This window comes from Morus notabilis, unplaced genomic scaffold (genome assembly GCF_000414095.1).
Source record: "Morus notabilis unplaced genomic scaffold, ASM41409v2 Scaffold75, whole genome shotgun sequence".
Lineage (NCBI taxonomy): Eukaryota > Viridiplantae > Streptophyta > Magnoliopsida > Rosales > Moraceae > Morus > Morus notabilis.
In genome coordinates this window covers 910,619-916,618 of record NW_010361425.1, presented here as the reverse complement: position 1 = coordinate 916,618, position 6,000 = coordinate 910,619, and positions in this window count along the sequence as shown.

The following is a 6,000-nucleotide window of genomic DNA, read 5'->3' as shown; positions in this document are numbered from 1 at the left end:
TGAAAATTTTGTGAATGAAAATAAGTTTTTTTTTTTTTTTTGTAGTATTGTTTGGTATACCAAACTCGCTTGTCGTTTCTTAGGCAACATAATCTTTTATTTAGTGACCCATGTGAAGAAAGCCAAAGGTTGTTTCAAACGTAACAACACGGTTGCTCTCCAAAGCCAATGTGATTTCATTTTCCAAGTAAGTTGAGATATTTTTAAGGAAAAAAAATAACTCAATTTGAGATAATTAATAATGTAGTCATGCGTTTATTTTATAAATTTAAATTATTGTTCAAACCATTTTATTTTAAAATGTGACAACTCTAAAGCGAGAGATAATTGATGATTTCATTTTTTTAATCGACTCAAGTTGAGATATTTTTAAGGGGAAAAGAAAAACCCAACTTGAAATAATGAATGTAAGTTGATGCGATCTGCGCAATAGAAAATGAGTAGTTTACCTTGGAATGCGTGTCCATATTCAATACCTTCAAGATTCTTTTTCCATTACAATTTTTTTTTGTAAACCTAAACTAATAAGAATTGTGCAAAATTAATGCCTAAACTAATAAGAATTGTGCAAATTTTTTTTTTTTTTTTTTGAAAATTTGTACCTTTGTTATTGTCTGATGTAAGCTAACCCAATTTGGTTAAAAAAAAAAACCAAATCAATAGCATTAATTTCTTTTAAATATGTAGTTGGGAAATACTTGTGTGAAACTTTTATTAGCATTAATTTCTTATAGTACAATAGATAAACTCTACATAGGGACAAAATTAACTCCCTCAGTCTTTTTTTAATATTAATGTTAATTATTGCAAAGGGTAGGGTACACTATAGGTGGAGGTTAATATTACTATATTGCTCTATCTAATCCTTATGATTTGACTTGTCAATAATTAATTAATTCGTTTTAATATGATCTTGAATATCTCCTTTGGGTGAGTCACATTTATTATGAAATTTGTAAACAAAGAACAAGCTACCAAACTTGCCCGTCATTTCTTAGGCAACATGTTTTTATCTCCAATAACACGTTGTAATCAACCAAGGATATGGGATCCCTACAAAAATGTTTTATTTGATTGTTTTGTTGTAGCTCTCCAAAGCCAGAGATAATTAATGTTTTTTTTTCCTTTTAAATTAAGACAAGTTGAGATATTTTTAAGGGGGAAAAAGACCTCGAATTGAGATAATGAATAACGTTGTACATAGATTGATGCGATCTACAAAATAAAAACGAGTTGTTTACCTTAGGATTTGTCCATTTTCAATGCCTTCGAGATTCTTTTTTCATTGTGGATTTTGTTTTTCTCCTAATCGAATAATGATGCAAACAAACAAATTTTCTTAATTTATCTTTCAAATCAACATTTCAATCTTCTAAAGTCAATAGATATTATATATTGCATATTATAATTTTACATATTATAATTCAGGAAAAAACCCGGTTTTGCTTTTATGACTGAGAAGACTTTTAGGAATAAGTTTATGAAGATTTTTTTTTTAAAGGTCGATTAAGAAGAAGATTTTCGAAGAATAAGTTTATGAATAGTCCTTTGTTATTGACAAATGTAAGCTAACCCAATTTGGTTTTTTTTTTTTTTTTTTTTAAATAAAGAAGAGAGAGATAGATGAGGCGCTTAAATGCCAATGAAATAAATCAAAGTCAATTCCACATAAAGATTAGATCAGCCAAACTAATAGCATTAATTTCTTTTAAACATGCAGTTGAGAAATACCTGTGAGAAGTTTTTATTAGCATTAATTTCTTATAGTACAATAGATAAACTCTATATAGGGACAAAATTAACTCCCTCGGTCTTTTTTTAATATTAATATTAATATTAATTATTGCAAGGGTAGGTACACTAGGTGGAGGTTTATATTCTTATAGATTTTTTTTTTTTTTTTTTAAAAGTTGACTCTTTTGACATAGTTGGTCTTAAACTATAGATTTAACGAAACAGACTCGAAACTTTTTTTTTTTTTTGGATAAACCTAAAAAAATATGGCATAAAAAGATAACTATCCTATTTTCAAAAGAATTATTTGTTATGATTTTAAATAAAAATGAAAATATAAGATTATAAGCTAACTTCACACAGTAGAGTATAGATAAATGAATAAAGTGAGTAAATTAAGACTCAAATTATTTGTGTTGATTGTAAGAATTTGGATCTGGATCTAACTCTGTAAGTTAATACGAAAATTTAGATAAACACAAAAACGACATAAAATGCTACTCATGGCCCCACATGCAATAGAAACAGCGAAGATTAATTCCAATACAACATCGTTAATAAATGATGCCATCGTTAATTAATATTCTTTTAAGATAAGTAGATGTGGTCCAACATATAATGCTGGCAAAGTTGAGGGAGGGGCTCACCTTAATGTCATCGAGATCCATTTTCTAGGAGAAATAATTTATTTATTTATTTATTTATTTGGTTTAACTCAATTCGATGAGCTCCACGTTTTATCTTAGCCCCATCATTAATAAAGAAAACAAAAAAGTTTTATGAATTTTTTTTTTTCAAAGCCAATATTCTGATATTTCAAGGAAAAGGGGATCATAACATGTGATGGAGCAGAGGTAAGATAATCAGACTGTACTAACTAAATCACTCAATCAAACGCTGCTCTATTATGATAAGTTTCAAATTTGTTTAACAATAAACAGTCAGAAAATTAGATTGTAAAACGATATTTTGCTTTTAATTATAAGTATTGCCATTATCTCTCTCTATCAAACCATTCTGCAAAAAGTAATTTCCAACTCAATACTTGAAAAAAGGTGAGAACACAAAGTGCAATCACAGAATTAATGGCGGCCATGTGAGAAAGATTGAACACAATCCCGGCCTTTGTGATAAGGAAAGAGAACTAATCTTAGCCATTAGGAATCTCCCATTACTCTTTAACGTGTGAACACATTCAAATATGACTTCAATTCATTAGAGGACCATCATATTGTTTTCATGAATCTGCACTTCAAATCATCGAGTTGATTTGAATAAGATCATTTTTATTTTATTGGTGGGTTCTGAAATTTTCAATTTGTACATCGTCTAAAGAATTTGTAGTATCAGTGCGAAACGAATCTTTTAAATTCTCACTTAACGAAGTCCCAAAAATTTAGGGGAACCACAAAAGTGGCAAGGTCTGTAATTAAAATTAGAAGAACGCCTTCTATTTAGATCTTAATTGTATCGAAAACAAGCTTATTAGGTGACAATAATAAACATAATGACGGATAAAGTATATCTACCTCATGAATTTAGCACTACTTAGTATAACACAATTTGAGTTTGTGATTGAACCAGTAAATAGCTTACACGTAGGACGATTTCACTAGCATGATTACTTATTGTTGTTGTTATTATTATTATTATTTGATAAGAGCATGATTGTTTATTATATGTAGTAATCTTGATAAATAACTTTTAAAATATATGAATTAAAATTTTTATTTTTATTTTTTATTTATAATTTTTTTATTTAAATAATTATACTAATAAAAATATGTTTATTAAAAATAAAGAATAAAAGTATAAGACTCATACTTTATAAATTCTCCATGTTTTTTTTTTCCTTATACATACATAGAAAAACGTCTCTAGCTAGTAGCTACTAAGTGGAAGGGACAAAACTCTCTCTTCCTTTTTAACTAAAAGTTGAACCAAAATAGTAAATAAATTGGAGAAAAGATATTATTAGTTGCACAACGACCGTGACTGGCAAGAAATTGTTGCTCCATTTGATAAAAATTATTTGTGCGTTTTGAACTCGTTTTAAAATGATTTTATTTTTTATATAAAAATAAAAATGAAAATATTTTCAATCTCAAACATAAATTATTTTTGAAAATGCGTTTGGTAATTTTTTCAAAAGATCGTTTTTAGTATAAAAAAATTCATTAATATATCTCTCTCTTTCTCTCGAGAGAGGAGAAAACAGAAACAAAAAATGAAAAATGACTAAAAGTCATTTTTCATTTCTCTCTCATTTTACACTAAATCAAAAAATCATTTTCATTTTTGTTTTTTATCTTTAATTGTGATAAACACCGTTTCTCTTCTGTTTTTATTTTTTCTTTCTCAAAAAATGTGAAAAATAAAAATGAAAACAACTTCAAACGCAGCCTACAATTTATATCTGTCTTTTTTTTTGTTTCTCTGACAAACATGGAAAATTTCTTAAATACCCTATTAATTTTAAGTAAATCCTACATTTTCTCTGGTATTTTTATATTAAATAATTAATAAAATAATCATTTAACGTATTATTTATTTTTTTCTCGTATCACACCGAATAACGTAAAAAATAAAAAATAAAAAAATAAAAAAATCAACTCTTTTCTTTCTATTCTCCTCCTTTTTTTCCCCCTAAAGGAAGTGCAAATTTTTACTTCTAATCATTACTCTTTTTAAAAAATGGACCATAAATTTTTATCAAAATATTTTTTTTCCTTGCATGTACTACAACACGGGCGCTTACGAGACAAGCGGGAGAAAACCTCAAAGATCTAACGTCATTAGTAATTTGGACTAAGGTTGCTATCGTGATTTCTTTCTATGAGAATTGAGAATAACTTTTTAAGTCAAGTAGAAATATTTTTTAAGTCATTCTAAAACATATATATATATATATATATATTTTTTTTTTTTGAAGGTTGACAAGTTCCATTCTCCTAGTCATAATCACGCTGAATATATAATATTCGTAATATTCTTATAAACAAAGAAGATGTAGTAGAATGATTAATATATATGGATAATGAGTACGCATTAATTGACAGAATTGATGACTAAAAAACCATTGAGATTTATTTTTTATTTATAAATATTTATTTACTTTGGTATATTCATCTTTTCTATTCGTGGTATAACGTGACAAACACACTAGTTTTTTATTAATCATCCAGGGACACATCGATAACAAATTATATAGAAATTAAATGAAAAAAGTTCTGTTTGACTTGATGATTGAGAAGCGATAAACATGTAGTGGCGAATGGTCGAAATGTGTGAAGTTTTCGGACCCGTTCGGTTCGCTAATTTGAGTTTTTAATTCGAGTTGAGATGAGATGTTGTGTGAGAGTTTTTTACTGTAGTAAAAAAATTTAATGTGATTGTTTCTGAGAGCTTTTTACTGCAACAAAACTCAAATTCTAAACTCGAATAAGCGAAAAAATCGGGGCCGAATTTGCATTAATATCTTTATAGAACTAAGGAAAGCTACCACAGTCTTTTTTTAATATTAATATTAATTCTACAGTAAAAAACTCTCAGAAAATATCACATCAACTTTTTCTGCTACAGTAAAAAATTTTCAGAAAGTATCACATCTCAACTCGAGTTGAAAACTCAAATCCGCGAAGTGAACGAGGTATACAGAGTAAAATTCCGCTATTACACAAAGTGAGTCTAAATGAAGTGAATAGATATGATTTAACATAATAAGACTCACTATTTCATTAATGATGATTTTCATTTGAAAATTTTGTGAACAAAAAGCAGAGGGGTTTTTTTTTTTTTTTTGAGTATGAATAAAAAGAAGCGTTGTTTGATGTACCGAACTCGCTTGTCGTTTCTTAGGCAACATACCGCGTGACTAGATTTGGGATCCGTATAAAAATCTTTTATTTTGTGACCCATGCGAAGAAAGTAACGTAACAACACGGTCGCTCTCCAAAGTCAATGTGATTTCGTTTTATAATTAAGTTAGAGATATTTTTAAGGGAAAAAAAATAACTCAACTTGAGATAATTAATAACGTAATCATGCGTTTATTTTATAGATATAAATTATTGTTCAAATCATTTTGTTTTAAAATATGACGACTCTAGAGCGATAGATAATTGATGATTTCATTTTTTTTAGTCGACTCAAGTTGGGGTTTTTTCTAAGGGGAAAAGAAAAACTCAACTTGAGATAATGAATGTAAGTGGATGCGATCTGCACAATAAAAAATGTGTAATTTACCTTGGAATGCGTCCATTTTCA